The sequence below is a fragment of the Sus scrofa genome, chromosome 2, assembly GCF_054392235.1.
Source record: "Sus scrofa isolate SSC_HxYL_T2T_F1_AM1 chromosome 2, Sscrofa_HxYL_maternal_Yorkshire_Landrace_v2.0, whole genome shotgun sequence".
Lineage (NCBI taxonomy): Eukaryota > Metazoa > Chordata > Mammalia > Artiodactyla > Suidae > Sus > Sus scrofa.
In genome coordinates this window covers 3,316,848-3,343,723 of record NC_139384.1, presented here as the reverse complement: position 1 = coordinate 3,343,723, position 26,876 = coordinate 3,316,848, and the positions used below count along the sequence as shown (strand labels likewise).

General features: G+C 51.6%; 1 protein-coding gene and 1 long non-coding RNA gene across 15 annotated transcripts in view; one reads left to right on the top strand and one right to left on the bottom strand.

The window, feature by feature from the left end:
- The window catches only part of ANO1 (anoctamin 1), a 155,595-nt gene that overhangs the window by 42,761 nt on the left and 85,958 nt on the right, over positions 1–26,876 (top strand). The gene's annotated exons all lie outside the window — the stretch shown is intronic.
- Positions 13,263–18,964, bottom strand: LOC146405024 (uncharacterized). The gene is made up of 2 exons (XR_014836735.1): positions 14,299–18,964; positions 13,263–14,226 (listed from the first exon to the last, which is right to left on the bottom strand). It is a non-coding gene; the product is annotated as an uncharacterized LOC146405024 (long non-coding RNA).

Below are 26,876 nucleotides of genomic sequence, written 5' to 3'. Positions count from 1 at the left end.
TCCTCTCCACCTTACTTCCAGGAGGTTCAGGAAAGAAGCACTCTGTGGAGATAGACAGAAATAGGGGTAGAACGGCAGTGGGTAAAGGGAGGACCGCAGAGCAAACGGGGTGGACAGAAGTGACGCGTCAGCCTCCGCAGAAGGCATGCAGGGGTTCCTTCTGTCATCCTTGCAACTTCGCCATGTGTTTGAAAGTATTCGCTATTAATATTGTCCAAAATAGAAAAAAGATAAGCCAAAATAATCTAATACTTTAGAACTGACTCTTCCTTTTTTTGTAAGTGAGGGTTCATCCCACATGGGCTCAGGAAGCAGAATTTCTGAAACCAGCTGTTCATGTAGAAAGAAAGCAAATCTGAAGAATAAGGTGATTATTATTTTTTTTTCTTTTGTCCTTTTAGGGCTGCCCCCAAGGCATGTGGAGATTCCCAGGCTAGGGGTCTCATCAGAGCCTTAGCCGCCGGCCTATACCAGAGCCACAGCAACACGGAATCTGAGCCGCATCTGCGACCTACAGCACAGCTCACGGCAACGCCGGATCCTTAACCCACGGAGCAAGGCCAGGGATCGAACCTGCAACCTCATGGATGCTAGTCGGATTCGTTTCCACTGCGCCACTATGGGAACTCCGAAGAATGAGGTTATTTTAGATCAGAAGAATCGATTGCCCTCCACTTGGCCATCCTAGTGTAAGTTGTTGGTAAATAGAGACAGCAGTGCTGGGCATATGGGCATGCTCTGTACTCGCGCCTCAATTAATTTCTTTCCATACCTGTGGCACACGGATGTTCCCATGCCAGGGACTGAATCCAAGCTGAAGTTGCAGCCTCCACCACAACTGTGGCAACAGTGGATCCTTAACCCTCTGCATCGGGCTGGGAATCAAACCCTCCCCTCCACCGCAACCCAGGCCACTCCAGTGGGATTCTCAACCCACTGCGCCACAGCAGGAATTCCTCGCCTCAATTTTTCGGTAAATCCGAAATGATTCTAAAAACAGACAAACGAAAATCTACGGAAAAATAACACTAATGACCCCTATAGAGTGAAAGGCATTAAAGATACACGACTTTCTGAATGATCAGAGGGAGAGAGAAAGCTTCCATGTGTGAGGCCGAGGCTTGGTCCAGTCTGAAGACAGAAAAATAGACTAAAACATTCTTTCTCTGCCGTTGAGGGGAGAGGGGAGAGAGAGAGACCAAAGAAGGGCTTTTTGTTCCGAATAACTTCTGTTTACTTCTGGGTCTCTGAAGACTTTCCTCTCTGACTGAGAACAAAGAGAAAAGCCGGCATTTTCGGTCCAAGGGTTTGAATTCTAAGGGCTTCTTCTTGGGCTTCGCCATATTCCCTTGATTTTCCTTAAAATGATTTTGATGCTTGCCTAAGCAGTTATCATCATAAATGAAAGAACCAGGGGGAAACTCAGAAAAGAAGAACTCGGCGTCTAGTCGAGCCATCCTCTCGGTGTGAAGATGCAGGATGATGGTTTTTTTTATTATTTTACCTGAGATACAGTCAAGTGAAAGGAAGGGAGAACGGAATTTCCCCTGGAGTTACTAGGATTTTACAAGCACAGCGTTTGCAGGCAGTTTCTGGCTGGTTTGACACTTTTTGAAACAAATTGTATCTTTGTGGAATGAATGTTTTAAATAATAACCAAAGCCAGTTTCCAGATATGCACCAGCTCCCAGGATTCTGTTGAAACCTCCCTTGCAAAAGTTACATGGACTCTAGGTATCCGAATTAAAAATAAAATAACTTTTCCAAATATTTTGGTGAAAATAGAAACTTTCCGTTTTATGAGATATTCTTTTTGTCTTCCATCTGTCGTCAAAGTAAAACAAAATATTAAGGCCTAATTCCATTTTCTTTCAACTGTTTAACTTCGCCCCTGAACTTTTAGATAAACATTTACCCAGTGGATGAACTGGTGGATTTGAGTTCTTGAAACATAGTAAACATTTTCCAAATTTAATCATCTATCTGGTTTCTATAAACTGTATCAATTTATTAGATGTTTTAGCTTCTTTTAAGGTTGAATAAAGTTTAAGGTTCACCCAGAATATTTTTTTAAGGATGGGTTTGTTTTCTTTCCTTCCCCCGTCTTGCTTTGACAGTGGTCACGGAAGCCCTCTCTGCTTGGGTTCGATCAGCTTTTTGAGGTTAAGCAATAAGGGGGGAGTGGCTTATTGATTAGCTGGACGATTGAATGTCAGGAGCTCCAAGACTTGAAATAAACTTTGGCCTTGGTTCTTGTCCCCCCTTCTCCACCCCTCCCTCTCCACCCCCCCCACCCCGCCCTTCCCCAGAGGGGGGCACAGGTGGCGGTTACCTGGCTGGCCACTAGGGGCTGTGTAGACACGCTGGAGTCTGTCAAGCTGGCAGTTGGGCTCTGCTCCTTAGGAAACGATGTAGCTGGGGGCCTCGCCAGGGCACCAGAAAGTGGACAGACGGGATTCTAGGCACCGTGTTTGCCAGCGGAAACTGGTTCTTCTTGAATGTCAAGGGCTATGCCTGCTTTCTTCGGGGTGGTGTGTGTGTCCTGTGAACACCTGGGCACAGGCTTCCCGGATGAGCAGGATATGTCTTCTTCCTGAACCACGACTGTTTTAAACAGGAGTCGCCACCGGCGACAGCCTCTGATGGATTCTGATGGCTTATTTGGGAGTTGGCTGCAACACCTAGAAGGTGAAAATCCGAGGTCCCCAAAGGTGCCAGAATCCAGCTCAGCGGAGTGAGCCACAACCTGGCAGCAAAGAGGACGCCTGCACCTCCCGGTCACCCAGCCGAGGCAGCAGCGTCCTGGGGGCCTCAGCACCTGCCGCCCTGGCCTTGCAGTTGAAGCCCTGACCTTGGCCAAGTTACTTCACCTCTCTACGCCTCTGTTTGCTCCTCTGTCCAATGGAGATGCGATTCGCCTGAGGATGACCACAACAGCCCTGGCCAGGGTATAAAGCACATCAGTGCCTGTCTGGTAGTTGGTACTGAATAAATGGAAGTTTGCTCCTTCATTCAGCAGGTGGTGCTTTGAGCACTTCCTATGTTCCCAGCACCGTTCTGGGCACTGGGGATGGATTTCATCTATGTTAGTCATGAATTGACCTCTCTAGACAGATGCTAAAGGCAGGAATTCCAGGAAGTGAGTGAGTGAATGAAAGAGCAACACGTCCACCTCATTCTCTACAAAGATACGTAGTGTCGTCTGTGTTTTAGGCAGCACACGTGGCCGCTGGGCTGTTTCAGGTGTGATTCCTCTATCCCTGCGGAGGACACACTGCATTCTGGGAAAATCAGTCGCGTGTTACCTGGAGATTTTCTCCTCGGGGTGGAAAGCAGTATCTGGCTTGGGGTGCGGGTCGCATATGACAAAACCAGCTGGTCCTCAAGCCCAGAGCAGCTGTGGTAACACAGCTGTTTCTATACCTGTGGCAGGTGGGGTCTGCATCAGGATTGGCTGTTGACATAGGCGCCCTGGGAAGCAAGGCCTGGGGAGCGGAGGGCTCGGCTCTCCCCCACGGTGGAGAGGGGGACGGCTCTCCTTACTCGCATCCAGGGGCCACGCTCCTGCTTATTCTTCACACAGAGCCCCCTTCCTCTGGGCCCCAGTCAACTGGCGCCTAGCCCCCGTCTCCTTCCAGAGCTTTCCCTGACACCTAACCCTGGTGCCTCTCCCCCTTTCTCTGGTGACCTTGGCCCAAGCTCATGACCTGCCAGGTGCCATAGCATCACCTTCTCTCCCCACGCTGCCTCGAAGTTCCCTGCTCTCCACCTTTCCCACCTATCTTCTGGAACATTCAGGACTGCGCACCCCATAGGTGCCTCATAGGCCATCAGTGCTTAAGTTCATAGGTGCCTAAGGCTCAGTTCTCTCTCCCCTCGGGGAGGGTCACTTTGAAAAGGCAGAAGCAACATGGTATTTTGAGAGCAAATCCTGCTTTGCCATTCGCCAGCCAGCTGTGTGACCTCAGGCAGGTTCACTCGCGTCTCTGAGCTCCGTCTCCGCATCTGTAAAATGGGGATCCTAGCAGGGTTATGGGGGAGGTGCAGGGGGAGGATGTCTTCAGAAGCCTTATGAGGCTCAAGAAGCAGCAGTTAACTCACGCCAGCAGTTCCTGCACTCGTTTCTGCCCCGAGAACCTCCTATGCCCTTATGCAGGTTTTTTATCTCGGAGGAAACATTTTTATTGAAGTAAAGCAGACATGTATAAAGTGCCCAAACCACAGGCAGTTCCCTGGTGGTCTGATGGTGAGCATTCGGCAATTTCACCACGGCAGCCCAAGTTCAACCCCTGGTCTGGGAACTGAGGTCCCACATCAAGCTGCTGCGGGCTGTGGCCAGAAAGTATAATAATAAGACCACAAGTTCGTGATTCGGTGCATTTTTACAGAGTGGCTGCATCTGCTAAGGACCATCCAGATCAAGCCGAGACTGCGCTCAGCTCCCTGGAAGCGCCCGTGGGGCGCGGCGGGTCCCTTGGCTCCTCGTCCTTCACTGTGGATTCAGTCCGCCTGTTCTTGAATTCAGGCGAGTCTGGCTTCTGTTCCACATTGTGTCTGAGAGCCTCATCTTCGCTGTCGAAGGGAGGGCTGTCTCATTGCTCTAGAGAATTCCGCCCTGTGGACACGCACACCGCGGTTCTCCTGCAGACGGGTATGGGGTTGGTTCCAGGTTGGGACGAGGCTGCCATGCACGCTCTTGAACTGGCCTTTTAAGGAAGGTCCCCATGCCCTTCCACTGGGTCTCTGCCTCGGAGCTGTCACAGCTGATGTTTCACTTTTAGCCGTTACTGCCCGTCTCTTCCAAAGGGGTGGTTCGATCAAAACGCCAGTCAGCAGGTGTTCGGCGTCTCGTGACCCCACACGCTCCCTGACCCGCGAAAGCCTGAAGTTTGGAGGCTTTTTACCTTGCTTTGCTTTGAGCTGAGCTGATGAGTGTGGTAGAATTTCATTCTGCTTTTAAGTGGCATTTCTCTGAGGACCACCGATTCGATCACCACTTCACAGGCATACAGGCCACTTTTTAAAATTTTTTATTATAGTTGAGCTACAGTGGTATGTCAATTTCTGCTGTACAGCATGGTGACCCAGCCTTACATGTACACATTCTTTTCCCTTCTTTCTTCTTCTTCTTTTTTTTTTGTTTTTTGCTTTTTAGGGCTGCACTTGCAGCATATGGAGGTTCCCAGGCTAGGGGTCAAATCAGAGCTGCAGCTGCTGGCCTGCACCACAGCCACAGCAGTGCCAGATCCAAGCCTCATCTGAAACCTACACCCCAGCTCACAGCAATGCTGGATCCTTAACCCACTGAACAAAGCCAGGGATCAAACCCGCAGCCTCATGGTTCCTAGTCAGATTCGTTTTTGCTGCACCATGATGGAAACTCCCATTCTTTTTCTTTTTTTGCTGTCTTTTTTTTTTTTTTTTTTTTTTTGCTTTTGCTTTTTAGGGCCACACCAGTGGCATATGGAAGTTCCCAGGCTAGGGTAGGGGTCAAATCAGAGCTATAGCTGCTGACCTACACCACAACCATAGCAATGCCAGATCTGAGCCGCATCTGCGACTTATACCACAGCTCACAGCAACGCCGGATTCTTAACCACTGAGCGAGCCCAGGGATCAAACTCGCATCCTCATGGATCCTAGTTGGGTTCGTTCACCACTGAGCCATGGCGGGAACTCCTACAATCTTTCTCTCATATCACATCGCCCATCGTGTTCGGTCCCAAGAGATTGGACGCAGGTCCCTGGGCTGTACAGCAGGCCCTCGCTGCCTGTCCATCCTAAATGTAATACTTTGCATCTACTAACCCCAAACTCCCAGTCCTTTCCAATCCCTACCCTTCCCCCTTGGCAACCACAAGTCTGTTCTGTGTCTCTGTGAGTCTTTCTGTTCTGCAGGTAGAGACATTTGTGCCGTAGTTTAGATTCCACACATAAGTAATATCATAAGGTATTTTTCTTCCTTTTTCTGATTTAATATGAGAATCTCTAGTTGCATCCATGTTGCTGCAAGTAGCATGATTTTGTTCTTTTTTATGGCTGAGTAGTATTCCAGTGCATGTATGTACCACATCTTCTTTATCCATTCATCTCGTACAGGCCCTTTGAGAGCCTCTTTGGGGGAACAGTTTATGCAGACTGGGGGGGGAGGTTATTTGTCTTTTTTTGGATTCCTTTGTAAGACTTATTTATATATTTGGATAACTTAACTGGTAAGAATAGCAAAAATAATACACCCTCTGAAAATAAGTAAAATATAAAATGCATAAATTGGTTAAAAAACAGTGTAACTATATAAATATGTCCTCGCAATTTGTTACATCTCATTGATTTTTCCAGATAGGCATTACACCATTCTAGGTGATATGATAAACAAGACATTATAGACTTTACATTGTACCATGGAGAGAAATGGTTATTAATAATACAATTGTAGAACTGTATTATTTAATTGTACAGTGGCATTGTTTAATTATGATTATCATAAGTTCTTTGATGGAGAGGAAATCAGAATCAGATCTAAGAAGACTGCAGCATTCCAAGAATGATGTCAAATGACCCCCTTCATGGTGGATTATGCACTTATTTACTATGAGATATATTTCTTCTCCAGAGATTCCTTGTTTGTGTATCAATTGTAGATTTTCGGTTTGCAGTTATTCTGAAGTTTTGATGTAAGAGTCTATATGTGTATGAGATTGTTTTAAGTTGTTGTTCTCTTAATTGCAAGTTCATCTCCGGTGTCCCGCATTTGTACCCACCTCTTCTCATGATTTCTGATTTTGGTGGTATAATTGTGCATGGATGATTTCGTATCTTTACTGTATATATACCTTTACTGCTGAGCCTTGTCATTTGTGGCATTTTTGTTTCCTGTTGCTGTCTTTTCTTTCCTGCCTAGAGACGTTCCTTTAGTATTTGTTGTAAGGATGGTTTAGTATTGCTGAATTCTCTCAGCTTTTGCTTATCTGAGAAGGTTTTGATTTCTCCTTCAAATCGGAATGAGAGCCTTACTGGGTAGAGTAACCTTGGTTGGAGGTTTTTTCCTTTCACCACGTTAAGTATATCATGCCACTCCCTTCTGGCCTGCAGAGTTTCTGCTGAAAAATCTGCCGATAACCTTATTGGGATTCCCTTGTATGTTACTTGTTTCTTTCCCCTAGCTGCTTTCAAGATGTTCTCTTTGTCTTTAAGTTTGGTTAGTTTGATTAATATGTGTCTCGGGGTGTTCCTCCTTGGGTGTATTTTATATGGTTCTTGTTGTGCTTTCTGGATTTGAGTGAGTGGGTCCTTTCCCATGTTAGGCAAGTTTTCAGCTATTATTTCTTGGAATATTTTTTCTGTCCCTTCTCTCTCTCTTCTCCTTCTGGCACCCCTATAATATGGATGTTGGTGCATTTAACGTTGTCCCAGAGTTCTCTGAGACTCTCTTCATTTGTTTTCAAACTTTTTTCTCTTTTCTGTTCTGCATCCGTAATTTCCACTAATCTGTCCTCCACCTCGCTTATTCGTTCTTCTGCCTCCTGTATTCTGCTGTTAGCTGCTTCTAGTGAATTACTTCTAGTTATTGTATTTTGCATCTCTTCTTGTTTAAGTTTTTTATCTTGTATGTCTTTGGTCAGTGTTTCCTGTAAGTTATCCATCTTTGCCTCCAGTTTATTTCCAATGTCTTGCATCATCTTCAGCATCAACAGTCTAAAGTCTTTTTCCTGGAGGCTGAGACTCTCCTCATTGCTTAGCTGACTTTCTGGGGTTTTTCCTTTCTCCCTCATCTGAGTTATAGTTCTCTCTGTCTTTTCATTTTTATAGGTTTTTGGTGTGGTGACCTTTTTCCAGATAATAGAATTGTAGCCTCTCTTACTTCTGGTGTCTGCCCCCCTTGTGGCTGAAGTCGGTATGGGGGGCTTGCTGTAGGCTTGCTGATGGGAGGGGCTGATGCCTGCGCACTGGCAGGTGGAGCAGATTCTAATCCCTCTGGTGGGTGGGGCTTAGTCTCTGGATGGGATTAGAGGCAGCTGTGTGCCTGAGGGGTCTTTAGGGAGCCTGTTTACTGAGGGGTGGGGCTGTGATCCCACCTGGCTTGTTGTTTGCCCTGGGGCTTCTCAGCACTGACTGACGGGTGGGGCCAGATTTTCCCAAAGTGGCCCCCTCCAGAGAAAGGCAGACTGCTGAATATTCCTGAGAGCTTTGCTTTCAATGTCCTTCCCTCACAACAAGCCACATTCACCCCTGTTTTCCCAGGATGTCCTCCAAGAACTGCAGTCAGGTTTGACCCAGATTCCTATGGAGACTTTGCTTTGCCCTGGGACCCAGTGCACATGAAAGTCCTTGTGTGCCTTATTAAGAATGGGGTCTCCGTTTCCCCCAGTCCCATGGAGCTCCTGCGCACAAGCCCCACTGGCCTTCAGTGCCAGATGCTCCAGGGGCTCTTTCTCCCAGGGCCGGATCCCCGCACGTGAGGGTTTGATGTGGGGCTCAGAACTCTCACTCCTGTAGGTGAATCTCTGTGAACCAGTTAGTTTTCAGTCTGTGCGGCTTCCCACCCGGAGGTATGGGGTTGTTTATATCACGAAATCCACCCCTCCTACCTCTTGATGTGGCCTCCTCTTTGTCTTCTGGAGTAGGATATCTTTTTTAATGTTTCTGGTCCATTTGGGTGGAGACTGCTCAGCCTTTAGTTGTGAATTTTGTTGTTTTTAGGAGAGAAGTTGAGCTCCAGTCTTCTATTCTGCCATCTTAATCCTCTCTCTTTGAGGCTATTTTAAAAGGCATAAGCTTTTCAGATTTTGTCCTTTCCTAGATTATGGAAGAATAATTGACTTTTAATCATTAATCTTATATTCAGTGACCTTGCCAAATTCGTTTATCAATTCTAATAATTTATCTATAGATACTCCTGGGTTTTCTCCATTTAGAATTGTGTCGTCTGTGAATAATGTCAGTTTTAATTCTTCCTTTCCAATCCATAGCTTTGTATTTATTTTCCTTGCTTGACTGCTTTCCTAGGACAGCCAGTGTAATACTGAATAGAAGTGGACATCGTGTTTCAGTTCCAAACTCAGGGCAAAGCTTTCAATATTTCACTAGTATGCTTTTACTATAGGTTTAGACACAACCTTAGTTTGCTAGGAGTTTTTATCATAAACAGGCATTAAATTTTACCAAATGCTTTTTCAGCACCTAGAAAGGTGGTCATTTGTTTTTTTCCTTTATTTCGTTAATTTTTTTTTTTAAATTTGCTTTTTAGGGACACACCCACGGCCTATGGAAGTTCCCAGGCTAGCAGCCAAATTGGAGATATAGCTGCTGGCCTACGCCAGAGCCACGGCAACATGGGATCCCAGCTGTGTCTGCAACCTACACCACAGCTCACAGCAATGCCGGATCCTTAACCTACTGAGCGAGGCCAGGGATCAAACCTGCGTCCTCAAGGATACTAGTTGGGTTCATTTCTGCTGAGCCATGATGGGAACTCCCTATTTTGTTAATTTTTAAATATTACACCAACCTTACATTTCTGAAATAAATTCAGTGTGGTCATAATATATTACCCTTGTTAATGGAATCCATTTTCTGGTATTTTTCTTTATAGTTTTTGCATGTATGTTTATGAGCGGTGTTATGCCTTGTAATGTCCTTATGGGGGTTAAATGAATTGAGAAGTAGTCCCTCTTTATTCCTGGAAGGGTTTGTGGAAGACTGGTATTATTTCTTCCTGAAATGTTTAGAAAATTTCACCAGGGAAGCCACATGGGCCTAGAACTCTCTTTGTGAAAAGGATTTAAATCACATGTCAAATTTTATAGGTATCAGACAACTAGGGCTGTTTGTTTCTTCATAGAAAAACTTCTAAAAGTTGTGTTTTTCTAGACCATTGTCCATTTCATTTAACCTTTCCAATGTATTTGCACAAAGTCATCACAATGTGTAATCTCTGTGTCTGTAGGACCTGTAGTGATGTCTGCCTCTTCATTCCTGTCAGTGATCACGGGCTTCCTTCTCTTTCTCCCCAGGAGGGGCCCTGCTCAGAGCCCCGTTCTGGACATGCCTTGGCTGGCTCTTCTCCTCCCCCTCCCCACCCTGAGCCCACACCCTCCTCTGATATCATGTTTGGACACTCAGGCTCCAAATATCCTACCCAAACGTCCCCTGGCCCACTTCCAAAGCCTGCCTGGGTCCCCTCCCCAGACTGCCCTCTCCAAGGCAGAGCATGGGCTGGCTGTGTTGGCCCCCTGGGTGGCTGAGGGCAGTGGTCTGGAGTGGTGGTCAGAGTGTGGATGTACAGGCGCCTCACGGTGGTGCCGAGGTAGCAACGGGGGGGGGGGGGAGGTACCATCCATCACCCCATCTTCTGGCGCAGATCTCCGAGGACTTCTCCATTTCTAGATTTGGACCGTACCTTCTCTGTCATGTGAAGGTATATTTCTCAAAGTAAGAGGGTAGAAAATATTTTAATAGTTTGTTAGCTTGATTTGTAACTTAGATGTATGGCATACAGTCCCCTCTTGTTAAGGACAGGCCTGAGTCTTCATAGAGGTTTATCAATACTAGTAGTCTTTTCGAAGAACTAACTTTTGGTTTTGCTAGTGTCTCCATAATTACTTGTTTTCTAAATCAGTGATGTCCATTCTCATCTGTATCATTTGCTTCTGCTTTGGGTTCAATGGGATGTTTTTTCCCAGCTTCCCGATATGTACACTTAGGTCATTGATGTCAGCCGTTCTTCCTTCTGATTCTGTGCATTTAAGGCTACTAATCCTCAAGCGTAGATTTAACTACATCTGGCAATATGATAACATGGTATGGGAGAGCATATCTTCATTACATCCAGCTCAAACTGTCTGGACATTTTCACTGTCATCTCTTCTTTGGTCTATAGATGACTTGGAAGAATATCACTTAATTTCCAAACATTCGGGGGGGTTTATAGTCATCTTTCTGTTATTGGTCTGTATTTATTTCCACTGTCATCAGAGGACAAGAGCTCAGTCCTTCAAAATATGTTGAGATTGGTTTTATGGCCCATTGTGGCAAGTGGTTTGCATGTGCTTGAAAGGAACCTATGTTCTGTAGTTTTAGCTGATATTTTTGTCTGCAATCCTACCATTCACTGAAGGAGTTAAATTTCAACAGTGAAACACACAGTTATTGTTGAGGATTTCTTTCTTCTTCTTCTTCTTCTTCTTCTTCTTCTTTTTTTTTTTTTTTTTTTTTTTGCTGTTGTTGTTGTTTTTGCTTTTTGGCCATACCCACGGCATATGAAGGTTCCTAGGCTAGGGGCCCAGTCTGAGAGGCAGCTGCCAGCCTACGCCAGAGCCACAGCAATGCCAGATCCGAGCCGCAATTGCAACCTGCAATTGTAACCCACTGAGTGAGGCCAGGGATCGAACCACAACCTCATGGTTCCTAGTCGGGTTCTTTTCTGCTGCACCATGACCAGAACTCCAAGGATTTATTTCTTATTTTAGTTCTATCAGTTTTTGTTTTATGTACCTTGAGGGAAATATATTTTAGAATTGTTATATCTTTCTGTTGAAGTGATGTTAGACATCCCTTTTTATCTCTAGGAAAATGTCTTATTTTGAAATCTACCTCAGTTGATATTACTATAGCTATAGCAACTTTATTTCTGATTGTATTTGCATGGTATGTATTTCTTCCATCTTTCAACTTATAATCATTCTGAGTCTAAAGTGTGCTTTCTGTAAATAGTATAGAGTTGAAGTTTAAAAAAAAAAATCCCTAATCTGATAACTTTGTCACTTGATTAGAGTATTTAGCCCATTTATATTTAGTGTATTTATTGACACATACCTGGTATACTCCTGCATTTATTCTCTGTTTAACATTTTCCCATATGGGTTTTAGGGGGACATTTTTATCTCCTTCTTTTTGATTAGTCAAATCTTTTTAAATTCTAATTTCTCTTCTATTGTCCAATTATACATTCCTTTATCCTTCTTATGGTAATTGCAATAGAATTTATCAAATGCATCCTGGCTTTTTAGGGTCCATCTTATAATAGTGCTTTTACTGCTCACTTGTGGATAGTGTAGAACCTTAATGGCCTTTCACTTTATTCACCCTCTTACTTTTTGTCTTATTTTTGTCAGGTACTAATTCTACTTATGTGTCAATGTCCCACAGACATTGTTACCGTTTTCAACAATCAGTATTCATCTAGATTTACCCTTTCCTCTGCTCTTCCTTTCTACTTCCATTTGTGATTTTTTTTTCCCTCCTGCATGAAAAACTCCCTTTTGTATTTCTCTCCAAGCAGGCCTTCTGGCAATGAATTCTCTTAGTTTTTGTTCCTCAGAAGACATCTTTATTCCACCTTCATTATTGAAAGATGCTTAGGATAGAGACTCTTACGTTGGCTGTTTTTCTTTCAGCAATTGAAATGTGCCATCCTGTTGTCTTAGGCTTCCAGTGCTTCTGCGGATCTTTTGAAATTAGTGTCATTTTCCCTCTGGCTGTTTTTAAAGCTTTTTTTTTTTTTTCTTTTTTTCTGTCCTTTGTTTCTCCCAGTTTCCCTATGATGTACAAGCACACCTCAGAGATATGGCAGATTTTTTCCAGATCACTGCAATAAAGCAAATATCATAATGCAGTGAGTCCCATGAATTTTTTATTTTCCCAGTGCATATAAAAACTGTATTTAGGAGTTCCCATCGTGGCTCAGCAGTTAACGAATCTGACCAGCATTCATGAGGATGTAGGTTTGATCCCTGGCCTCACTCAGTGGGTTAAGGATCGGCGTTGCGGTGAGCTGTGGTGTAGGTCGAAGACGCAGCTTGAATCTGGCGTTGCTGTGGCTATGGTGTAAGCTAGCAGCTGCAGCTCCCATTCAACCCCTAGCCCGGGAACCTCCATGTGTCACAGGTGCGGCCCTAAAAAGCAAAAAACAAAAAATTATGTTTATACTGTGCTATAGTCTTTTATATGTGAAAGAGCATTATGCCTAAAAAAAGTACGTCCCTTAATTAAAACGTACTGTACTGCTAAAAAATGCTAACCATTAGCTGAGCTTTCAGCGAGTCAGAATCTTTTTGCAGTAGTACCGTTGAAGGTAACTGATCACAGGTCACCTTAGCAAATATGAGAATATTGAAAAAAACGTGAACTATTACAAGAATGACCAAAATGTGACACAGAGACACAAAGTGAGCAATTGTTCTTGGAAAAAATGGGGTTGGCAGACCTGTTAGACTCTGGGTTGCCACAGGCCTTCAATGTGTAAACAATGCAGCATCTGCAGAGCACAGTAAAGCAAAGTGCAGTTAAGGGAGGGGTGCCTGTAGCTACATGTGGTTTTCCTTGTGTGTCTGCGCTTGAGGTTGACGGAGCTGCTCACGTCTGTGATTAAACATGACCTGGTATCTCTCAGCAGGTGCGGAAAATTCTCGGTCACAGTCTTGTCAGATATCGCCTCTGACCCCTGTGTTTGTCTGTACTGCCTGATTTTTCATGATTTGCCCTGCTTCCTGGCACTTGTTTCCTCGAACCTTGGATATGGCCTGAGAAGAGCGGGGCGGCTCTGGGTGACGTCGGCTTCTTCCCGAGAGGACCTTAGTTTCTTTGGCCAGCAGACTGCAGGCAGGTCAGCGTGTTTCTATCAGGGTTGGGGATGAGGCGAGGCCGGACTCCAGCATTTGGGGAAGGATGTCTCCTCCTGGGATGTAGCCTCACAGGGTTCTCGGCTGAAAGCTGGACCGTCCCCCCACCCCCACCCCCGCTCCTAGGGGCGCCCCGAACTCCAGTTCTTGCTTCCCTGACCTCACGAGGCTGCCCGAATCTCCAGTTGCCTTGTACTGTCTTAGCGGTCACGTTCTGCCGTATTTCTCACCTGCTCAACCTTGTGCACGAGCTGCCTGACCATCAGCGGACCAGAATATTGAGCCTGCTTCTCCGTGGTTCCCTCCCCTCGGAGATCTTAGCCTTTGCATCCTGTCTGCCTGTTTTTCCTTCAGCTCCCTCCAATACCTGCGGGGGGGCAGAGGGGGTTGTGTTTGTTTTTATCCAGCGTCTAGCATTGTTCTTGGCAGAAAGATTGCTCTAACACAGTTGCTATGCTGTTGTGGCCAGAAGCAGAGCTCCCGTTATGCGTCTTTTTTTCCCTAATGGCCACACCCATGGCTTATGGAAGTTCCCAGGCCAGGGACTGAATCTGAGCTGCAGCCGCGACCTACACCACAGCTGCCCCCAAACGGGACCCTTAACCCACTGCACTGGGCCAGGAATCAGACCCGTACCTCCTTAGTGACCCCAGCCACTGCCGTCAGGTTCTTAACCCACTGTGCCACCGCAGGAACTCCCCTAATGCATCTTAACAGCTGCCTCCTGCAGAACCTTTTATGCCTCAGCGGGGTGTAAGCACAGAGAGTGGCTGTGAGAGTTGAAACTTCTCCGATAGCAGGGGGACAGCCTGCTCTTGGGATTGAGTGGTCAGGGGAGGGCCTACCTCTGTCACGTCCAAGTGCATGGTCTTGAGTAAGCTGCTGGATCTGTTAAGGCCTTAGTTTCCTTATCTGCAAAATGGGTCTGCTGACATCTGGCCCATATGTTTCATGGACTTTGCGTGAGGATGAGCCATAGGGAATGCAGCCGAGGGTACTCTGAGAAGAAAGGTAAGACTTTTTTTTTTTAATTAAGAAGACGCAGTGATCCCCAAACACAGGGACAGAATCAGGGCAAGAGACCTTTGCCATGCGGAGGCACCACGCCTGGCAGACATTGACAAAGGGTGGCTGTGTGCTCCCGGAAGCCCTCCCCGGGGGACCCATCTTCCAGAAGACCCCAAAGAGCTGCATCTTGCCAGCGAAACTGAACTCTGGGAACCCACGTGCACTGGTGCCGCGTGTTCTGAAGGGATCAGGCTGGAGGGAGGCAGACAGAAAATTCCAGAAGCTGCCGTCTCTCCAGAGCCTTGTCCAGCATCCCCTCCTGGGGCTTCTGTGGCCTCCATGGAACCACAGCACCACGGTCACCTGTGTGTGTGTGTGTCTGTCCTCCTGAGACTAGCTGGGTCCCACACCAGCTGCCTTCTGGGACCCTGCAGGGGGCAGGGGGGGGATTGAAAGTCTCTGAGTGCGAAGCCCAACATCTGTATTTTTAAGTCTCCCCAGGTGACATGGTGCCTGTGCCAGACCTTCATTTTAGGGTATAAAATGAACTTGAACTTCCCTGGGTTAGAAGCTGCCATAGGCCTGAGTGTGCCTGCTACCATATATTTATGGAATGGGTGGGAGTGTGGAGAGGGGCTGGGGAGGGGGCAGGACCATTCAGTAGGAAAGCTGGACCCCATCTTCTGCGGCCCAGCCCCCCCCAATCCCAGCAAGCCCCACCCTGGCCCGGTGACCAGTGGCCCTTGCAGCACAAGCGGGCATTGTAGCTGAGCGAGTCCTGCCTTCCTTGAAGATAAGGCTAAATTTATGCTAATGCAAGTCTTACCACATCGCCCGGCATTCTTAGCCTCTGCCGGGAGGCCCGGCCTTCCCCACCTGTCTCACCCTGTTTTCTTGGTGTCTTATTACACGTGATAACAGAAATCGGGCATTCAGTCCCCCGCCCACCCTGGGCTTGGGAACCCCATCTGTTCTGGAGACACGTGACCCAGTCTTAGCAAGTGTTCTCTTTTCCTTCTTTTTGGAAACTTTCTGATGCGTCAACATCGAGCCGCCACCCATCCCTGTGTCGGGCGTGACGTCGAGGGGTCCCGCTTCAGCGCTGGGCATTTTCTCATCCCGCTTCCTCCCGAGGCGCAGGTTTTTACTCTTCCGAGGAATCTTGCTCTCTCTTTCTTTCTTTTTTCTTCCTCTCCCTTCTCCATTCCTCTTTCTTCTTGGCTGGAAGTCTTCATGCTTTGGAAGCGGATGGGCACCTGCAGGCAGGGGCGCTCTCCCAGTGCGCAGAGACCGAGCCATGAGCCGGGACACAGCAGGTGCAGGGTGTGGGGAGGGGAGGAAGCTGATGCAAGGCCAGGCAGCAGCCCGTGCTCACGCAGGGGTCAGAGCCCCAGCCCATAGGGTGGATCAGGCTGGGGTGGGGGTCCTGCTGCCTGTGGCCCTGGAGCGGGAACGTGGCCACCCCAGGCATGTCTGTCTCTCCTGCAGCCCCCTCTCCCCCACCCCCCAGGGCTGGTGCTCTGGCCTCGGCCCCACAGATGGAAGGAATACGTCTCTGAGGCCAGATACTGATCTGAGAAACAGGTTTCTCTGTCCTCCACAGGCCCTTTGTCGGGCCTCGCCGTTTTTTTTTGTTTTTGTTTTTTTTTTTTTCCTCCTTTGTTCTCGGTCCTGATTCTGGATGCCCCAGACTGAGTGAGCTTTGAAATTGTTCCCAGGGACCAGGCAGATGCTGGCCCCTCCCTGGCTGTGCTGGGCGGCAGAGACAAGGCAGTGGGCAGTGAAGGGCTGGGTCAGTCCAGGCCAGACCAGCAGGAAATAAAGGTTTTCCTTGCCCCCCTTCTCCCGCACCTCTTCCTCCTTCCCTTCCCCTTGGCCATGGGAATTTTTTCCCCTTTCTCCACTTCTGTCCCCAGATGTCCGTGGACCCGATGCTGGTTGCCCTGTTCACTTGTTAAAATTATGTGGGAGAAAAAAAGTCATTGACACCTTAGTACGAATTAGATCAGGGGTTTGCCTGTTCTCGCGACATTTGCCCTCAGTCAGTAAAGAGCTGGCGGCTAGTATAGACATTTGGGGCAGTGACAGAACAGGAATTGAGGATGGGGGCGCAGGTGCCACCTAGAAGGGCCTCTCCAGAGCCTAGGCATTCACACTCCAAGCTGCTAATGCCAAGTCCTGACTTAGCTCGCGTTGCCCGTGTTCTAGAACGAAGGATTTTGACAGCATACAGTTAAGGGTGATGGGTGGCAGCACTGGGGACAGGGAGCGGAGGGACTGGGGCTGCTTGGCTGGGCAAGGAGGGACACGGGAGCTTTACTGGATGCCTGACGCTAAATCTTGGATGTTGTTCTCGTGACGGAGCAGTTCTGTGGGTCGCCCAAGCCTGGCACCAGCTACCCTCAGCCTTGCCCGGGGGGCAGTCGGCTGCCTTCGGGGGCAGTGGAGGCTCTGTCACAGAGCTTGGGAACTCCTGGGTCATCGCAGGAGGCCTTGCACGTTGTCCCGGGGGAGCCAGGGCCGAGGCTCCGGGTCCGGGGCGCAAATGCACACCCTGGCGACCCCAGCACAGCCCTCCATCTCCCTAACGGCAGAGCTCAGACCCCCCACCCCTGTCTACTTCCGCCCGCCTCTCTCACCCAGGGGGGTTGAGCCCCGCAGCCCAGCCTCCACCTTCTGACCGTGACCCCCCACTAGCCTCGACAGCCCACAGCACAGCACTCCTCCCAGCTCAGGGCCTCCACCTGGAATGTTCCACCCTGGACCGTCCAGGGCCAGGTCCTCATATCACGCTGGCCTCTGCTCCAGATCCTCCCTGATTGGTCCAGGGTCACGCGGGGTCTTGGGGGGAAGAAGCCGGTACCGTTCGGATGGATGAGTTCACCCTGCCAAGGATCCCCTGGGACCACCCCTTCCACCGGCACTTATTGAGCACCTGCTGTGTGCCAAGGCCAAAGCACGTGGCTCCTTCCTCTCCCTGGGGATCCGGGGTGGGGACAGGTGCAGGGGCAGCCTGACCTTGGCCTTCCCCTGGTAACATCTGCTCTCCCAGGGATTTAAAATGCCTCCAGGCACGGGGGCTGCAGGGGGCCCACATCGTGGCCTTCCCATCCAGGCTTGGATCCTGGAGGAAGGGACCACCCACCCCGGGCTGCCTTGGCACAGCCTCACTGCCGAGGTCAGGGGACTGGGGGGCGGGCACGAACACTCCCCAGACCAGCTCAGCCCAGGGGGGTGACCCACCGCCTAGTGGGTCCCCCCCTCCCCCAGACTCCTCCCTCCCCCCTCCGTCCCTGTTCCCCTGCAGGGGAGCCTCTTACTCCTGAATCATTAGAAATCCTTGTATTTGCATAAAAACAGAGTCAGCCGTCACAGTCCTCCTGGCTCCCCCTCTCCTGGTGGCTGTGAAAGTCGCCTTCTGTGCACGAGGCCTCTGTGACACCCGGGGAAGTTGCCCACTCCTCTGTGCCCCGTTTCAGGGGACAGGGTGGCAGGAATGAGGGGCGAGTCTGATGGATGACCCGGCGGCCCGGGCTCCGTCCCACTGTCCTCCCCCGCCGGCCGTACGGCCTCCCGCACTGCCTGCCCAGGCCCCCCCCTCCCCCCGAGCCTGGCCCCCTGACCCGCAGACCTTCCCTCCTCTGCATCCTCCAGGTTCCAGGGACCCTTTAGGGCTCGGCAGGGAAGCAGTCGCTCTGGAGAACCTTCCAGAACCTACTGTGATCTTTCTTTCTCGGGCCTCCCCCGGGTGTTCTTTTTTTCCGGGGTAACTGCAAGCTCCACGCGAACACAGGTCTCTCTCCGTTTGTGTCTGGGGCTCAGAGCTCAGTGTCAGCACAGAGTAGGGTCTTAGTAAAGATGCTGATTGCCAGGCCCAGAGGGAGGCTCCTGGCCGCCCCGAGAGCCCAGCCCTGCTCCCTCCCTCCTGCAGCTCAGCGGCCCGACGGGGGCTGCCACTGGGCTTGTGTGGCAGCTGGACCAGTGGCCCCATCAGCCTGAAAATGATAAGACCGTAGCTCCGTCCTCCTCGCTGCTGGGGAGAACCCATCTTGAAGCTTCCATGCCTCTTGTGACCAAGGCAGGTGGCTTGGAGGTTGTTTCAGTCAGATTAAAATTGTCCCCTCAGGAGTTCCCCTTGTGGCTCAGCAGATTAAGAACCCGACATGGTGTCCATGAGGATGCGGGGTCAATCCCTGGCCTCGCTCGGGGGGTTAAGGGTCTGGCTTAGCTGTGGCTGTGATGTGGGCCGGCACTGCAGCTCCAGTTCAGACCCTAGCCTGGGAACTTCCATATGCAGCAGATGCAGCCCTAAAAAGAAAAAAAAAAAAGGAAAAAAATTGTCCCCTCGTAACGGTGCTGGCTCTGCGTGGTGCTGGAGTCCGCAGACACTGGCCAAGCACACGGCTTTCACTCATTCCTGCTGTTGACACCTTGTTGTCGCCCCTGCTGGATGCTGGGCTCTGCCACAGCAGAGGGTGAGCCGGGCAAGGGCCCTGCTCTCTGGTGCAGAGATCAGCAGTCAGGGACCAAGTGCTTCAAAGCAAAGGGGGTGGGGGGACAGGGGAGGCGCTCTGGAAAGGCCACATCTGCGTGGGGGACCCAAGGGAGAACGTTAACACCTGCGAAGCCATTAGCAAGTGTCAGGTCCTGGTGAGGGGAGCTTGCCACCCCCACGGGAAAACAGGCCCTTGTTTGGTCCCCAAAGTAAACAAGGCTGGGATGGGAGCAGAACGAAGGGGTCCCTGCCACCCGGCCCCTCCCTGGCAGGGGGGCCCCCAAGGTCGCTGGTGCTACAGCGCCCACCCCATCCAGCTCCAAGGCCAGGAGGCTCTGTGCCCGGGTTGCAGCCGCCAACCACATGCCCTTCCTCAGGCACATTTGCAAAGGCTAGAGGGCCGGGCCTGCTGGGTGCCCCCTGGGCAGCGGTGGCCCGCCCCATCCACCTGGCCTGATGACACGGTTTCCATGCACCTGCCCGCCCAGCCCCGGGCCCTTCTCTGGCATCATCTGGAGTGTGTTTTTCCCTTGTTTTCCTCTTGGCGGGAGCTGGGGGGCTTTGTCCTCCCTGACAAAGGACACGATGGGCTTTCTCTCTGGAAAGGGGCTGAGAGGCGCTGGAGTTCACTGGGCGAGGAGGGACCTGGGGCTGGGCTCAGAGGTCGGAGGGCCACCTCACTGCCCAGCGGGAAGGAGAGCAGGAGGTTATGAAAACCTCAGGGTGCTTGCCCAGAGAACCAAAATGTGGAATGCAACATTAATTAAAAATGCCTCCTCCTGGCGTTCCCGCTGTGGCTCAGAGGGTTAGATTAACCCCACATGTATCCATGAGGATGCAGGTTCCATGCCTGGCGGGAAGGGTCAGCGGGTTAAGGGTCCGGTGTTGCCGTGCCTGTGGCTTAGGTCGCAGGGGCAGCTCCACCTCGACTCCTAGCCCAGGAACTTCCACATGTGGCAGGTGCGGCCTTAAAAAGAGAAAAAATTCCTCCTCCTCGGAATTCTCTTGCCACTTAGGGCTGGGTCAGAGGGGCTGGGCGGGGGGGAAATAGAAGACCTTTGCTTTTCCAGAAAATCTGATTTCAGATGGAACTAATTCTTGCCCAAGAAGCAGGGAAAGTGGCTCTCGGGCTCTGCTCAGGGAGATGGTGTGTTAGAGGCAGCAGTGGGGCCCCCACGAAGGTGGGAGCCCTGGGAGGGACTGCCGTGGGGGGGGCCCTGCAGGACCACAAATCCTGGGGGATCAGGGCCGTGGTGAGCTGTGGCCAGGGTGCGCTCCGGGGTGGATTCTGGGACCCCTAATTATATCGGCGCGAGGGAGGAGGTTACACACGTTGGACCCACTTTTAACCCTGCAGGGATGAGTGTGTGTGTGTGTGTGTGTGTGTGTGTCTACTAACTCCACAGGCCCCGGCCCCTTGGGTCTTGTCTACATGAGCGAAAGGATTGAAGGGGCTGAGTTAAGTCACCCTCGGTCGCTGGTGCCTCCTGCCACGACAGATGCTGTCCCGGGTCGCAGAGGTGGTTCTCACGCGCCCCCTTCCCGCAAACCTTTTGCCTCGTAAGCGAACGCGCGGAGGCCCCAGCTCCCTGAATAACCGGCTCCGCTCTGGACCTTTGGGCCTGGTCCCTGCGGCTCACTCCTGGTGTCATTTTCAGGCAGGGAAATCTGGAGCCACTGAATGAATCAGGACAAAATAGCCTGGAGCTGACATTCGAGCCACGGGAGGGGGCGGGCAGCCCACAAAGGGGACGAGGAAGTGAATTAAGCCGCAGATGCAGGGAGGGAGGGGAGAGGAGCTGGACCGTGGGGGGGAGGGGGGTTAATAAGGCAGCGGGTGCGCCAAAGAGCAGGAGGCTGAATGAAGCAAGAAGTGAGTGATGACCCAAGGAGGGCACGCGTGGCCGAGGGAAGGAATGGCCCTGCCCCCCCCACCGGCCCACGCAGCTGGCAGGAGACCCAGAGCCCAGGAGCCTCAGCTGTCCGCCTCTCGGGGTTGGGGGGTGAGGGGCCTGCCTGTCCAGGGTCCTCCAGGGAGGCCACTGGGTCAGACGTGACTCCCCCCCCCCCGCCACGAGCTGGGCCAGCATCTCCAACCGCAGCCGCTCTCGTGTTCCTGGCGAGGCAGACAGTGCGTGCGTGTTGCACCTACACACGCACCACCACCCTTGGAGGGTGCCCTCCGATGGGCCAGGTAGCCACCTTTGGGGTCTCGAGATAGAGACCTCTCACCTCCTCCCCTCAAACGCCTGTGTGACCAGCTGGGTCATCAGAGAGCTTTTGTAGTGAAAGATTATGCTGTCAAAATACTGGGGGCCTGTGTCTCCAACGGGCCCTGAGCAAAGCTGGTTTTCTCCAAACTGGGGTTTTACAGATAAAAATCCGAGACACTGGCCTTTATCCCTCAAACAATAACAGGGTCGGATATGAGCCTGCAGGCTTCCCAGCAGCTCAGAGCTTTTAATGATTGTCACCGCTTTCCTGGTAATAAAACTGCTTTGTGATCATTGCAGCAGTCTTGGGAAACACAGAGAAACAAACATAAAGCAGAAAATAAAAGCCATCCGACCTAGTTTTCCAAACTAATAAGCAAAGGCTTTGGAGTTCCCGCTGTGGTGCAGCGGGAGTGGCAGGTCTCCTGCTGGACAGTGCTGTTCGGGAGGGGCTCACTCCTCTAGGACACCAGAAATTTCCAGCAGGGTGAGGTCTGAGGCACCAAACCGGGAGGAGGTTCGAGGTTCTGACTCCGAGCACCAGGCGGGAAGATCCTGTGCCTTGCTGGTGAGGTCCCGGGGTCACTGGCTAATTCAAGTGTCCTGCAAACATCGGGCCGTGGTTTGGGGTCAGGTGCCCAGTAGGGCGGGTCCCGGGAGCACAGGCCATAGGGAACCTTTGCACCCAAGAAAGCTCGCAGCCCAGCATCTCGGCTGCTGGATTGGGGACCCTGGACGGGCAGAGGCCCTGACAGAAAATCCAGCGTAACATGAGCCTAGAGGAGGGCTGTCTGCATGGGACTTGGAAATCTTTTGTCCTCCTGGGGAGCGTTGCTGAAAGGAAACCGCCCCTCCTTGGGCAGGGCGGGCTGGATCTCTTTTGTCCTTTCAAGCCCCAGGAAGAAGAGTTAGTCCACCGGACAGGGCTTTCATTTTGAGGAGTGGGCCGTCGGGGGGCTGTGGCCAGAGTCCCACACTCTGCTGGGCTGAGTGGTCCAGAGGCTGGCTTGGCCGCTTCCTGCATCCCGTCCCCGGTGGGCGGGATTTCTGACACCCAAGCATCCCTTCATCATGGGCATTAATGTCAGGATTCCTGTAGGGTTGATGGCGAGGCCGGAACCGTTAGAAACTCAGCCTGGGCTTTTCCTCAAACCTCCAAAGGCAGACCGGGGGCTGGGGGCTGGGGGCTGGGGGGCATGTGTGCGGATCCACTTGCAGATGGCTGTAATCACTGTGAGGCGGCGAGTTAATATCTGCAGAGCGCTTAGCGTGGTGCTGGCTAATGGTAAGCCCTGCACCACTGCTTGTTAAATAAATTGGCATAAACGGGGAACTCCATATCGTGCCAAAGACCGGAGGGGGCGTGAAGAGTGCGGGATTCAAGCAGTGAATTCTCAGGAGGCACGAGATGGATGGAGCAGCAATGGGCCCAGGTGCTGGACAGAGCCAGCAGAAGAGGGGCGCCGTGCCAACCAAGCCATGCCAGAGGGGCTTCCAGGAGGAGGTGATGGGCTGATTGAGCTGGCTGGGTTCTAACTCACTCTGGGCATGTTTTCAGAGTTCCTAGGAATTCTCAGAAGGCGGGCCTTGGGTTAACAAAACACATGAAACATCTGAAAAGCCTCTGATGGAAACAACACCCATGGATTCTGTCGGGTGGGGCTGAGGGGGATCCCCCAGACAGAACTTCATGCTTCGGCTGCATTCCAGAACTCTGGGCTGGCGGTTTTCTGCACCCAGGGAGTCTCCCCGTCCAGCTGCAGCGTGCCAGCCTCTGCTCAGGGTTCTGATATCATGCGAGGGAAGGAAATGACAGGAGTCCAGTCTTCCGTCCCCCGTATCTCAGTTATAGATTCCCCGGGCGTGTCTTTCCTGGGGGTAATTACACCCCAAGTCGCTTTTAGCATGTTAGGTCACGTACCTGTTGGGCATTCCTTTCCTGCGGGGATGGCCTCCCAGCCACTGGCTGGGGGGGGCAGTGGGTATGGGCACAGTGGGTATGGGCAGTCACAATAGCCCTGAGTCATGCACTCTCACTTCTTCCACGCACCCCCCCCGCATCGGGCTGCCCATGAGTCAACGGCATTTACTCAGCACCTCCAAGTGCAGAGAGTCTGGGGAGAAGACAGAGTCGAGGCTCAGAGCAGCCAGGTGCATCCTGGGCTGTGCCAGCCCCTCCAGGGGCATCTGTGCACTTTGTAAAAACAAACCCAGACACACCCCTCATGTAGCTCCCACAAAAAGCCAAGCACCTCTCCAGGCCTCCCCTCTCACCCAGGAGACGTGGGTGCTAAGATCAGCCTCCTCAGCCTTGACTGACAGCTTGGGGCAGGGGCTGTTGTTACCCGGAGCAAGGGTCTCAACAGGGAGGGCGTTTTGCCTCCAGGGGGCACTTGGCAGTGTCTGGAGACAGGCCTGGTTGTCACGCTGGGAGGGGTGGTGCTGCCAGCATCTAGAAGGAGGCAGTCAGGGATGTCGCTGAGCTCCTTACAGGGCACAGGAAGGTCCCGGACAAAGACCAGTCCAGGCCCAAAGGTTGACAGCAGCGCCACGCCAGAGGGCCCCTCGTGGGAATGCTCCCGCCCGGGGGTCGCCGCGGCCTCGTTCTGCCCGCTCTGGAGCTCGGCCGCCCCGCGGGGTTCAGACCCGCGGCACCAGGCAGGCGGCGAGCAAGCCGTTCCCTCTCGTGCTCAAGGCCAGGGCGACGAGACGGACGCTGGAAAGGAAACCCCGATGGAAAGGGCGCCTCCTCTCGAGTCGCTCACAAAGGAGGCACTCACCCCACAGCTCGCTCGGCCTCCGCTCCCGCGTCCCCTTGTCACTCTGTGCTCACACTCCTGTGACTATTAAAATGTCAGCAGAGACAAAAAGTGCCCGGCAGTGGGTGCCATGACCGTGACACAAAAGGGCACCACAGTGGCAGAACGGGATGAGCCTAGATGCCCAGAAGCTCCCGTCACGAAAGGCAAACGAAACCGTCTGAACTACTGAGACTGGTTGTGACTGAGTCACGAGTGAGGAGGTCACCCTGTGTGTGACCATCCGCCCCTCTGGGGTTTTAACGACGAGAATCATTGAGTCAAAAAGAAGAAGATGCAGGAGTTCCCGTCGTGGCGCAGTGGAAGCAAATCTGACTAGGAACCATGAGGTTGCCGGTTCGATCCCTGGCCTCGCTCTGTAGGTTAAGGATCCGGCGTTGCCCTGAGCTGTGGTGTAGGTCGCAGATGAGGCTTGGATCCGGCATGGCTGTGGCTGTGGCTCCGATTAGACCTCTAGCCTGGGAACCTCCATATGCCGTGAGTACAGTCCTAAAAAGCAAAGCAAAAAAAAAAAAAAAAAAAAGATGCAAAATCAATGCAACAGTTTATCTAGAGGACCTGTTTATAAGTAATTAATGGCTCAGAGCAGAGCCGGAATCTCAACAAGCTGGTCCGTGCACATGGTGTAAGGCAGGGAACCCGGGAGCTAAAATCATGGCCAGAACAAAAGGGACATTTTTTTTTTCTTTTTAGGGTTGCACTTGCAGCATATGGAGGTTCCCAGGCTAGGGCTCGGATCAGAGCTGCAACTGCCAGCCTACACCACAGCCACAGCAACGCAGGATCCAAGCTGCGTCTGCAACATACACCACAGCTCAACCCACTGAGCAAGGTCAGGATCCAACCCGCATCCTCATGGATACTCGTGCGGTTTGTCACCTCTGAGCCACAGCGGGGCTCTGAGACACTTTCAAGCCCTCTAACTTGGGAAATACCTCGACTGCCAGAATCCCATTCCCCCTTCCTGATTTGGGGGAATGTTTTCTTACTTCTTTTTGGTCCCTTCAATCCCAGGACCCAAGAGCCCCCTGCCATGGCCATAGGTGCCCTTGCAACAAGCTTGATCCCAGCTGGTCCACCCTGTCACCTGCTCTGTGCAGAGACCACCCTGCCTTTCCCTCTGCTTGAAACACTTCCCGCACTATCCACCTGGAGAGATGCGGAAAGAGGGGAGCAGGGGCAGGTGCAGGAAGAGGGACAAGGCAGGGAAATCGACTGATATGTGACAAAGGGACGCTTCACAGGCAGGCAGGCACCTCGAACCTGGCTAAGGCATAAATCGCAGAAACAAGAGGCGAGGCAGAGTTTTGGAGGCAAAAGCCACAGGGGCGGGGTGGGGGGGCTGTCTCGGGCAGAGGTAGTGAGCTGCCAAACCTCAGAGACTCGGCCTGCCAGGGTCGGCAGTCAATGGTCTCCTCCCAAAGGTCAGGAAGCGCCCAGGTACCCAGAGGGCAGGAGCTGCACTTTCACCCTTTTTTCACAAATTATATCTTGTAGATTTATTTGTGAAAATTAGATCTCGAAGAATTTCAACAAGGCCCTTTGCTACTTGAAAATAAATTTAGAAAGATGGTACATTAGAGTGACACAATTGTGGCTATTTACCAACACGGATGAGAAAAAGAAGTTACACGATCCTGTGTGTGTGTGCATGTGTGGGTGAGATTCTTCCCAGCCCTGAAAACTTGAACTTTAGGGCCAAGGCCTCCCCAGTGTGGCAGAGACCGTGGAAGACTCTTTCCGGCGGGGCCTTGGGCAGCCCGGCGTGCTTGGGCGAAGCCGCTCTGGCTGTCCAAGGTGCAGACAAAGAGCCCTTTAGGGCCACCCGGCTCCCGTTGGCAAGGCCAGCCCAAGGACAGAGTCACCTTCCTGCACCTCTCCAAGTTCAAGAAATTCAAACTTGAGCCGAAAGGGGGGAAGGGAGAAGGGTGGCCTCCAGACACCAAGCTGCAGCTTCACTCACGCTTTGACACCCGGGGGAGAAGACGGAGGCGCGGGGAGGCTTAAGGAGGCTTGGCCGAGGTCACAGGGCTGGGAAGTGCCAGAGCCGGAGCCAGACCCCACCCTACTCCCCCACCCCGTCCTGTCTGAGTCCAGAATCCATTCTTGGAACCACAGCAGGCCGATGACATCACGGCCTTTGGAGGCAGCTTCATCATCATTTCTGTGGGTCCCTCGGTGGCCATTCAGCAAGCAATTATGGAGCATCAGGTGTAGGAACCTACAGTCAAATGAGATGGAGTTGAGAAAAGGCGGTAGTCCAGGTACAGGCAGGTTCTCAGGCCTGAGTGCTTGGGCAAGGGGGACTTCCTGGAGGAGGTGGCATGTGGCACCCACCTTGGAGAACTAACAGCATGTAGGGAGGCAGAGGAAAGGGAGACTTCTTTCCCACTGGCCAGGGTACAGGCAGGTTCTCAGGCCTGAGTGCTTGGGCAAGGGGCAGTCCAGGAGGACTTCCTGGAGGAGGTGGCATGTGGCACCCACCTTGGGGAACTAACAGCATGTAGGGAGGCAGAGGAAAGGGAGACTTCATTCCCACTGGCCAAGGTACAGGCAGGTTCTCAGGCCTGAATGCTTGGGCAAGGGGCAGTCCAGGGGGACTTCCTGGAGGAGGTGGCAAGTGGCACCCACCTTGGAGAACTAACAGCATGTAGGGAGGCAGAGGAGAGGGAGACCTCGTTCCCACGGGCCAGGGTGGCTCGTGTGGCCCCAGAGGGCCAGG